The following is an 11,813-nucleotide window of genomic DNA, read 5'->3' as shown; positions in this document are numbered from 1 at the left end:
GTGCCACAAGTCCTCCTTTTCTTTTTATAAAATCCTTCCTGGCCAGAGGCAAAACCCTTTCACCTGTAAAGGGTTAAGAAACTCAGGTAACCCGGCTGGCACCTGACCCAAAATGACCAATGAGGGGACAAGATACTTTCAAATCTGGAGGGGGGGGAAAGGCTTTTGTCTGTCTGTGTGATACTTTTGCTGGGAACAGATCAAGGATGCAAGCCCGCCAACTCCTGTAAAGTTAGTAAGTAATCTAGCTAGAAAATGCATTAGGTTTTCTTTATTTTGGCTTGTGAAATTCGGTGTGCTGGAGGAAATGTGTATTCCTGTTTTTGTAACTTAAGGTTTTGCCTAGAGGGATGTTTTGAATCTGACTGTCTGTAAGATTATCTTCCATTCTGATCTTACAGAGTTGTTCTCTTATCTTCTTTTGTTCTTCTAATAAAGTTCTGTTTTTTAAGAATCTGACTGGGTTTTTTGGGTCTTAAAAATCCAAGGCTGGTCTATGCTCATCTTCTTTATTCTCAAGCCCCCCCAGAAAAGGGGGTGTAAGGGCTTGGGGGATATTTTGGGGAAATAGGAACTCAAAGTGGTCCTTTCCCTGAATATTTTGTTAAATCACTGGGTAGTGGCAGCGTTTACCTAATCCAAGGGCAAAGACTTTGTGCCTTGGAGAAGTTTTAACCTAAGCTGGTAGAAATAAGCTTAGGGAGTCTTTCATGTGGGACCCCACATCTGTACCCTAGAGTTCAGAGTGGGGAAGGAAACCTGACAGTTCCTTTATTGTGTGTAATCAGTTTTCTTTGTAATGCTTTGTACCTTAAGAACAAAGCCGGCTTGCTTACACAGATCTTTATTAACTTATGTCTTATCCATCTCTGAAGGGAAAACTTGAAGGTGTGCCAGGGCAGTCTATCCATGCAGGGAACTGTCCAGGCTGGGAATACTCCATCAGAAGGGAGAGAGATGAGATCTCCACTCAAGAGAGGTAACAGCTGAGGTGCTGAAAGCCAACAGCTGAACCAGTGAGGAGAAAGACAGGTGTAGTTGCCTGGAACTGTGACAGCATCCTCCAATATTGTAATACAGATCAAATCACAGTAGGTTTTGGGGAGTGGGAAATATCAGTCCCATAGGATTTGCTCAAGGTCACCAAAATCTCGGGCAGCAATGACCATTTGAAAGGCAGTGTCATCCAGGAGATAGGGTACTGGGCTGGATCTAGGGTATCTTTGTTCCAATTAAACCTTAGATCATTAAAAGTAAAGATTTGAAAAGTCCTGGGTATTTGTCATTACTAATGCTTTAGAGTCTAACAAATTTATTAGAGCATAAGCTTTCGTGAGCTACAGCTCACTTCATCGGATGCAACAGATTTCTACTCTATACGGCTAAATTCAGTGCCTTGCATAATGACAGATTTCAGAGTAGCAGCCGTGTTAGTCTGTATTCGCAAAAAGAAAAGTACTCCTTTTCTTTTTGCGAATACAGACTAACACGGCTGCTACTCTGAAACCTGTCGTTACTAATGCTTTGTTTGTTTTTGCAAATGCTTGAATAAGGAAAATCGGTGAAGTCAGTTTCACTCAGATTCTTAGTCTTTGGGTTTCAGACACAGCAAGGAAATGTGTGCTAAAACATGGGACCTGTCACCCTCCCCCAATCCGCGCAGATCCATCAGTTCTGAAGCTCTGAGCCTCCCCTGCTGTTCCAGATAGTGTTGCCATTTTTTGAAAACCTGTGTGTGCCTAGAGCTGGGAAGATGGCAGTACCCCAGCCCTGTCCCAACTAATCTCCAGCCCCTTCTCCAACAAAGTATTTTGTGTAAGGGTTTTTTGGGGGGTGGGGGAGAATGGTGCTGGAACACACCTTCTGTCTCCTCCACATTGGAATGGGGGGATTTGGATGTGAAAGGTCCCTATTGCACATAAATCAGGGAAATGATCCCACCCTTGCAATGGAAAGCAGCAGCCAAGTTCACCGCGCAGTGTACAACAGGGGTAGAGGCAACTTTGAAGGCCAGATTTTCAGTGAACAGAGACTCCAAGTTCACTTGCAAATACTCAGGTGTGGCTTCTTAGAATTAACACTGGCATGTGTGTAATAATCCTGTAAGTGGAGTTTAATGGAATCTCTAGGTTCTCTTTCTTTTAGGGTCACATCTGCTCATGCATTTGATATTTCCAGAAACTCCCATATTAAATGTTTTCCTTTAACTTGTTATCAGCATTGTCCAAAATCTCTGATTTGATCAGTGCCTTTGTAACAGCCCAGGTGGGATAGCTGCAGATCTGATTTAGCTGCCTGAGCTGAGGGGTCAGGTTCATTAACTTGGAGGCAATAGCAACCTCATAAACCTCTTTATGTAACCCACCCACGAGAAGGGCACGAAGACACAATTTATACCTGAATTCCACTTTGTGAGTGCAATTGCAGTATATACGCAGCACACAACTGCACATGTATTGATACGTGTGGACCTTGGATCTCTTTGTTTCAGACTATGGAGCTGATGTTTATTATGATACCATTGCATCCAGTAGTAAAATTAAGGTAAATTGTCAAAGCCCAATTCTGCAAACAGTTTCTCTTGTGTGTATGCCTACTGCCAGGAGTAATGGGTTTATGCATAAGAATAATTGTGTGAAGAAGTAGGCTTTAAGGCCCAGATCCTCAAAGATATTGAGGTGCCTAGCTCCCAATGATTTAGGTGCCTAACTACCTTTGAAGATCTGGGCCTGCGTCTCACCATTGTGATATCCCTGAATCAAATTCAGACTTGGGGTAAGCAGGTGCAAGGCCTTTTGCTGTAGTTCTGTTGAGTAGGAGGACAGTGGCAGCACCAACAATGTGTTTGCAAACTCAATGTAAATAGACATCGCTGTCCTCCACATGTAGCCCAGTGACAAATTCATCCAACCCTACTGGAGTTGGGATACATGATGTTAACCTATTCATATAACTATTGTGGGATCAGTACAGTGGCAACATTCTCCCTATTTCTGGTCTGTTGCTAAAACTTGATTTATGTCACTATTCTGATCACATCATGTTTGCAGAGGAACCGAGCAAGGATCCTGGATATTCACATAATGGCCAGAATATGTCAAACCCCGTGTACAAAACAGTTCTTAGGAATAATCAGATCTGATCCTTCAGCAAAGAAACAAGCTCTGTGGCCTCATTACCATTCCAGCAAGATGGCCACCTACTTGTGGTCTTATATCACTTATAGAGACTGGCTATGAACATAACAAAGCCTTATAAGATATGCTTTTTTTATAAAAAGGTTTTGGGAGTGTGTGTGTGTGTGTGTGTGTGTGTGTGTCTATAAACATACAAAACAAATACATTAAAAGTACATTAAGGTTGCAAAAATCAAACACTCAAAAATTAGGAAATGCCACAATTAAGATGCCTGTGGAACCTTAATTCGTCCCTCTTGTCTTTAATTAATGATCACATGCTATTTTTCAACAGGAACCCTACCTGAGTCACTGCATAGGATGGACAGTGCTCAATTAATGAGCAGCAATTCTATATTTTGTTTTATCCTCATTGTTCAATGTGTGGTCCTATGCCTTATTTACTGCACACTATTCAAACTATGCAGACAGAATTATTCATTTCCTCATGGTCTTTTCTATCATGTGCATTGCTGTAGTATCTGACAGGTTTCAGAGTAGCAGCCGTGTTAGTCTGTATTCGCAAAAAGAAAAGGAGTACTTGTGGCACCTTAGAGACTAACAAATTTATTTGAGCATAAGCTTTCGTGAGCTACAGCTCACTTCATTGGATGCATCCGATGAAGTGAGCTGTAGCTCACGAAAGCTTATGCTCTAATAAATTTGTTAGTCTCTAAGGTGCCACAAGTACTCCTTTTCTTTTTGTAGTATCTGAGTATTCCAGAAATATTAATGAATTTCTCTTCACAGAACTCCTGTGAGGTGAGAGGATGGTGTTAATCCCATTCCACAGATGATGAACTGACACACACAGAGATTAAGGTCAAATATATCTATTGATTTTGGGTGCCCAGTTTGAGCCACCTAGGACTTGATTTTTCAGATTACTTAGCATTATATAGCACTTACACGTTCAAAGTGCAGCTCCCAACTGGGAATGCTCAGCACTTAGCAAATCAGACCTCAGAGTCTCAAGCTGGGTATCCAGAAAATGTGGAACCCAATTAGCGACCACTAGTGAAAAGTCTGGTTTAAGTGACTTACTCAGCACCATTCAGGAACTCTGTGGCAGAGGCAGGGATAATATCCATTTCTCCAGGGCAGTGTTCAACTGCCTTAACCTGATACCATCCTTTCTCTTCCTGCAATCTTCTGTCTTATTTACTACCCATCTTCCAACTTCTGTACCAAATGAGGCAGGGGTCCTACAGACAACAGCCTCCTTCGCTACACAACCCTGATTCATCCCCAAGGCAAGTCCATACTGTGCATTGAATCAGGCAAGGGTCCTGCGGGAAAATAGTATGTGATCACGTAATTAAAGACTGTCTCCTAGTGCGTATGCACAGGGGGCTGAAACAAGGTTACCCAGGCTACCATAATTCTGGCATTTTCTAATCTTTGCAACCTTAATATTCTGAAGGGGATGCTAGCACATTTAAAATAAAAGTTCATCCAAACTCTTTAAATGGCAAAAAACAATCAGCCTGAGACAGACACCCACTATGTAAAATTTTAGCCCCAAAGGTTAAGGTTTGGCAAAGTTATAAGCAGCTCAAAACAGGGTCTTATAATGGGAAGTGCCAACAGGGCCGGCTCCAGGCACCAGCGAAGGAAGCAGGTGCCTGGGGCGGCCAATAGAAAGGGGCGGCACGTCCAGGTCTTCAGCAGCAATTCGGCGGCGGGCCCCACAGTCTCCCTTTTCCGCAGCAGTTCGGTGGCAGCTCAACCAGGCTTGGTTTATTTGTTTTTTTTCCTTCGCCACTTTGGGCGGCAAAATAGCTGGAGCCAGCCCTGAGTGCCAGGCAACCTTAATAACTAATTGACCTGTACCATTAGCTAACTAAAAATTACTTCAGGATCCTTCTTGAGGTTACCATGTGCAATGTGGGCCTCCAAATTATCAAAAACTAGAATATAAGTCAATTCTTAGAGCTTAAAATATTCATCTTTTAGGGGGAGCAAATTGGGGGTGTGATGATCAAACATCAAGCTAAGCAAAAGGTCCAGTTTGATTCTCAATAAAAAGTAACAGAGCATGTTCAAAAGAGAAAGTCAGATTGGTATTGAAGGAAGATTTGACAAGGAGTCTTATCCAGCCCCAGGAATTTATGTTCGCGTATGCAACGGAGCTATGCTGATTTACACCAGCTGAGGAGCTGGCCCTGTATTTCTGTGAGTCTGTCAAAATCCCTTGGTATTGAACTAATAGATACAAGGAGTACATACTTCCAAATAGCTGAGTAGCCAAAAACTGGGACAGTTTTAGCCACATCTTTAAATAAGGTTTGTAATTTCATGCCTAACAGGTTTACTTAGTTACTCTGTTTGCACATACAGGTCAGGTGGTTGTGCATGCAAGTTGCACAAATTAGTCATTTGTATGTACAATTTTGCCCGATCTGCATGTGTAGCTATAGCAGCTACACACAGTTAGTGACCTGCATAATTTGTTTACATTCATGGGGTGACGCGAGTTATCTCTAATGTTAACTTGATGGTGCTGCAACATACAACTGTGTCAGTCTGCTAATATGACTGTTTGGAATATTGTCGACATGCTGTGTTGTTGGTCAGAAGCAGGAATGTAACTGAATTTGGGGAACTTGGGTCCGGACCTGGATCAAACCTTCTCAAGGACTGAGGGTGCTTTGGCTCTGGATTTTTATTTGGGTTCACCTCCAGCTAGAATTTCCTGTGTCATATGCACTGTTCACCTATATGGTATTGTTGCTTTAGCCTTATTACTATAATATAATAAGAGCAGGATTTCAGACATGCCAGTATCACAGAGCTATTTTACACCATATGGTAGTATGAATCAACCCTTTTCATATACTATTATGAAATCTAAGTGACCCTGGTAGGAATCACTGATTTCCTTTCTCTAATCAAAAGCAAAGATAATGCATTTTTGTATCCCTCAGATTCTTATTCCACCATACACAGCACCTGATCATCTCATCCTGAATTTCCAAGGGCTTGGACAACTTTTCATTTCCTTTGTGAAGGCCTCTTTAAGTGGTAGATAGCTCTGACATTTTCCTTCAGTGCTGTGTCCCACATCAGGGCGACATCTGTTATTATAAAGTCTCATTTGGTTCTCTAGTCAATTTCATGTAGTAGAAGCTTTACAGGATTTTGCCATCCGGTGCATGGTAGATTCCATCTGTTTGTCTCTCTCTTTTTTTTTATTTTTTTTATTTGAAATATTTCCAACGTTGCCTCGGCTCTCATCCCAGAAGACTCCATGGGCCTGATTCTGATCTCACATCAGGTTCACACTATCCAACTCATCTGACTTCACTAGAGTTCTTCCTGACTTACACCAGTGTGAGAAGAAAATCAGGCCCACTGTGTGCTTTTCTATGCTATTTTCTCTGTAAGGGAATGCACTCCAGGACTTGATGTACTGTATGGGCCAGATCCTCGGCCTCACTATGGCTGCATTATGGCCCTTCAGCTGTGCAAAGCAGCTCTAAATCCTTGGGTAGCATAAAGCCATTGTAAAGGCTCCTACACCATCTCCTTGTGACTCCCAATATATGGGATGTCTCCAGGGAAAGCAGGTGGGGCCAGAGAGCCCCTATGATCTGATCGCTGGAAAGGCCCTGTGGGTGCTATGGATAGCCAGCATAAAATAGAGCAGCCCTCTGGCTGTTCTAATTTACATCAGGTTCTGAATTGGTGTTTGGAGAGTCCCAGGATTGGTGGGCAGTAAAGTTGACTTAAAGCCACTATTGCGCCTTTCCTTCCTGAGATGCACAAAGCTTTACATCTGACCAGTATGACACCATTGATGGGCATGGTGTAAAACACCAAACAGAAGAGAAATAGAATTGATTCCCTTGCATCAGTATGGGTTCAATGCAATGCTGGTATAAGCAGGCACAGCTCTTTCGAGACCAATGGAGTTGTGTCCCTTTTATGCAGGACTGAATGTGTCCCAGGTGTTCAGTGACAGAGCAGCAGTAACAGTAAGCAGGTGAGTCTAAGTTTGCATCAGGGCTGTTCAGGAACAAAAGCACTGTAAGAGCAGGTAACTAACAGTGCCGTAACATTGCTCCAAAATCCCTACCAGTAAAAGAACAGTGTGTTAGGTGGGAACCAGGGGCTGGTGGGTTAAAAAAAGGCCATCGCTGTGCTGTGATTGATTTCTTTCCCCCACTCCTCTCTGAAGCTAGAGATGGACACTTACTCTTTCATCTGTTCTCTGGCTGACTCTTTTCTTTCTCATCAGATCCCACACCACTGGCAGTTCCTGGCACAAGCAGGCTGAATTCCACTGGCATCAATGGAGTTGTGCCAGCAGTGAGTTTGACCCTCTAAATGATAACGGCCTTAAACCCCACAGCTCACAGCCAGAGGCTCACTCTCTCTCCCAACCATTGGGTAACGGGTCCCAAATGGCACCTGCACTGGCTTTACTACTGTTTCACTGGTTTGGCTGGTCTTTTGGGGTTAGTTGAAGCAAAGCACGAGTGAGTTCTGTTTTCTTCAGCAGATGAAAATAGAGCCACGGTTTCTGAGTAGAGAATGAAGGGTGCCATCCTTGGGTGCTTGTGAAGCTCCTACACATAATCTCCAGGCCCAGCCAAAGGCAAAGAGAACAGAAGTTCCCCTGGAAAGGATCAGTGCGGTGGAGTTTGTACCAATTAGCGTTTGCAAATGCTGAAAAACAGATGCACCAGGGAAGCATGGAAATGCCCAAACAAGCTGACTCTCTCCCCATATGTCTTCTTTCCCCATTTGCTAGCTCCTCCTCCCTCTATCTCCATTATGTTTTGTTCTGTTTCTTTCCATTTCCCTTTGTCCAGTCCATATTGTCCCCTCTTGTGATGAAGCCCAAAGATGGGTTTGGACATAGATCCCCCAGGACATGGCAGAAGGTTCCCTAGTATGGTTGCCAACCCTCCAGGGTTCTCCTGGAGTCTCCAGGAACTAAAGATCAATCTTTAATTAAAGATTATGTCATGTGATGAAACCTCCAGGAATACATCCAAGCAAATTGGCAACCCTACTAGAAGGAGTTCCTTCAAGGGGAAAGAAAGATGGGAGTGCTCCAGTCCCACTGATGGGCTGCCTGCCCCTCTGTTCTGCAGTCAGGAGCCCCGTCCTGCACAGCTCTTGGAGAAGCAGTGCTGCTGTTGGCCACACATGCAGTGTGTTCGCCCTTCACTGGGAAAGGACAGCACAGAGCTGGAGCTAATGCTGCTCCTAGTGGCCACAACCCCTGCTCCTTTCACTCACATGACTTAATCTAAAGGGAGCCAGCCACATAAACTATCTGCGATGCTCTACACCTTCCCCCTCCAACATACCTTTCCTCAGAGCCCTGTTGGCCTAGGGTATGTTTCTACTGCAGTAGGGAGCCAGCGGCCCAGCCCAGGGAGCCAGACCCCGCTAGTTGGGCTCAAGGTAGAGTGCTCAAAATGGTTGTGTGGACATTGCACGTCAGGCTGCAGCTCCACCCAAGCCCCAGGGCTTGAGATCCTGAGCTGCAATATCCACTCTGCTATCTTTAGTGCACTAGCTCCAGCTCTGCTAGCGGGAGTCCCTTTCCTGGGGCTGGGAGGCTGGTTCCCAGCTGCAGTGTAGACATACCCTAAGGAACCTTCCTGGGGAGGAGGGAACAAGCAGTACTGCCTGTACTCCCCACTCCTTTTACCCACTGCTTCTGGGGCAGTTCTGTCCCGTTCCTTTGATTTTTACTGCCTCAAGGCCCTAAATCCAGATGATAGAGGCCTGACACAGCTTCCTTCCATCAGAAGAATTCTAGGAAAGGGCATCCTCATGCGATCTGAGATGAGAATCATGATATCTTGGGGGAAAGCTGCTGGCAAACAGTGGCTGTATTTAGAAGGGCTGGTATTAAGTGCCTGCAAATTAGCCTCAGCAAAGGATAAAACTTCAGCCCAGTCATCCTCTCTCCGCACCCAACTGCTGGAGACTGGAAAAGCTGCCAAATAACCAACAGTTTAACCTTTCAGAAGCGGAAAGCGCTTGACATCGCTTGCATGTTCGTGTTCCCCCTCCCCCAAAGGGGGGGGGGGAGGAAAGGCTGGATTTAACAACTCCCTGGCATGAGTCACATAGAATGGGGGAAACAAACAGGCACATGAAAGTCACAGAGCCAAGTGCTGACAGCCTGGCTCCGGCAAAACTCCTGATGATGAGGGATGGGACCCTTAGCACTTTTTTTCTCTCACTGACTTCGGTGGGAGCATTGCCTGAGTGAGGGCAAGGGCTTTGTCACCCAATGATTAGCACTAGTCATCTGCAAAGCAATGTTCAAAGAACAGGCAAGATTTTTATTTCTGATCCACCTCCTATGCCCCACTGAAGATCTAACTGACCAATGGAGAATTGTCCTTCTAGGGTAGGGGAGCTCTCAGCATAAAGCCACTCCTGCAACAGCTTCCCCCCACCCTAACAGAGCGGGCATGTGAAGATCAAAGGAAACCAGAGAAACCAGAAACACCAGGTGGAGCAGCTATGGAAGTGAAGCCCTTGGAGAACAAAGGGCTATGGATGGGAAAGGAGGAGAAGGCAACCCATAGGGACAATTTGTCAAAGAAATAAAAATCAAGGGTGTGTTTGCTTAGTTTAGAGAGAAGAAGAATGGTAAGGGGACAAGAAAAAGTAGACAAACCAGTGAATAGTTGGGCTAGACAATGAAAATTCTATTAAATAGAATAGGAAATACTTTTCACCATAGATAATTAACCCGGGGAACGCACCACCACAGGACATGATAGAAATCAAGAGTTTAAGAAGATTAAAAAAAGAGGAGCCATTTGTATGGATAATGAGAACATGGATAGCTGTTAGGATAAATTTAAAAATAAGTATAAACTGTCATGCGGCAGGGCACAAGCCAGACATTAACTGAGGAGAGTTAGGGAGAATTTTCGCTTATGAGCAGATTGTTCCATAGTGTCCACTATGTGGTTCTTGCCCCTTCCTCAGGAGCAGCTGGTACTAGCCAATATAAGAGACAGGGTTTTCAGCTAGAGGTTTCACTGGCCAGTTCTGGTGTGGCCCTTTCTGCAGACCGAGATGGCGTTAATCAATATGTTATCTGATGTTGTATATATGAGTAAACAAGAGCTCACAGGTCTAATGAAAAATAACTAGTGTTGAATGAAAATTTTCCATTGAAACCTTTTTTAATTGCCTTTTTTTCTAAACAAAAATTTTCACAGGAAAAAAAAGACTTGTGTTAGAAACTTCCTGTTTTTCTGAAACTGAAAACTTTTTAGTTTTTTTTCCCCACAAATGGAAAACCATTTAAAAACAAATTTCTTTCAAAAATGTTCACAAAAAACACCATTTTCTGAGCAGCTCTAGAAATAGCCTAGTAATGGTGGGTCAAGATAAGGAGAATAAAAAAAGAGAGCGAATGCAAAGCCGATTTGCTCTAGGCACTAGAATAATGGGTCTGCCCATTTTTAAAGCAAGAGTATATGGTAAAGGTTCCCTGGAGTGAATGACTCAAGGTCTTACATAAAACAAATGCTTCTTTCACACAGAGTTCACTGACTCATTCAAAGGTCTAAGGAGTTGGATTAAGCGTAAAGCAACATTTTACGTATATGTTCCAGAGAGAAGTGGAATGTGTTGCACTGGAGACCAAGGAAAACAAGCCATAGAAACCCATGACTTTGATAAAACTCTACAGGAGTTAAGGGAGAGACCTCTTACTTTCACAAGATACTTGGGCAAAAGTTAGACACTACCACGAAGAGCCTGCAGAATAGCCAGAACTAGAGATGTGGGCGTAGGAGGTCAGATTGCGGAGCTCTTATTGACTCTGGTGAGCACTTACTCTTTCAAACGGTCTCAGTGAAGTCCTTGGGACTGTTTGAGTAATTGCTCACCAGTGGGAGGAAGAGGTTCTCAGTCTGACCCAGGGTTATCGGAAAGCCTGCGTGGTGCTTACCCCTGGCCCCTTTACTCCTTTTGAGAAGTACTTTGCTCCACAAGTAGGACTGCTCATGTGGGTAAGGGTGTTAGAATCTAGCCCTTATGTAGCTGCAGTTCTGTTTACTCCACAGAATTTAAGCCCAGTCCTGCTCCCAGTGAAATCACTTAGGCACACGTACACATTGGTAGAGCTGGTGCAAATAGGCCTTCGGGAGTCTAAAGTTCTGTCTATATTGGAGTTTTTTGGATCAGTGTAGCTATACCACAGCCAATCCTCCCTGTGCTGGGGCACTGCACTGGGGAAAGACAGGGAATGCACCAGTGCAATTTATCTCAGTGAATCACTGGGGTAAATCGCACCAGCACAAGCACTGTTTTCACCAGTGCATTGTGTCTACATTAGGGGTTTGACTTAAAGTAGCTACATCTATGTAGCAGTACCTATGCACATTTCCATAGACTAGACCAGCCCTATTAACTAATATAAAGGAATCATAAGCTAATGTATGGGGGTCTAATTTGCACCACTCTGCATTGCACCTGTGCATTTTGCCCTCGGTACTCCCAGCTACCACAGTGGGATGGTAGCACCACTTTAGTTAAGGTTGAGACTGGCTTACTGTTTAATGGCTGATTTTTCCTGGTGCTGTAAAATCCACATGCTTACTAAGATTGTCTTGAAATTTGCTGTGCCTAATGGGGATCTAAAGT

At 44.0% G+C, this 11,813-nt stretch overlaps 1 long non-coding RNA gene across 1 annotated transcript; it reads left to right on the top strand.

Annotated features, from left to right (window-relative positions):
• The first annotated feature begins 177 nt into the window (after positions 1-177).
• LOC122456246 lies at positions 178-10,068 on the top strand. Its single transcript, XR_006275018.1, has 3 exons — positions 178-235; positions 876-979; positions 9,555-10,068. It is a non-coding gene; the product is annotated as an uncharacterized LOC122456246 (long non-coding RNA).
• The last annotated feature ends 1,745 nt before the right edge of the window (positions 10,069-11,813 follow it).

The sequence above is a fragment of the Dermochelys coriacea genome, chromosome 12 (assembly GCF_009764565.3).
Source record: "Dermochelys coriacea isolate rDerCor1 chromosome 12, rDerCor1.pri.v4, whole genome shotgun sequence".
NCBI lineage: Eukaryota > Metazoa > Chordata > Testudines > Dermochelyidae > Dermochelys > Dermochelys coriacea.
The sequence above is the reverse complement of the archived record's forward strand: the minus strand, read 5'-3'. Positions and strand labels throughout refer to the sequence as shown.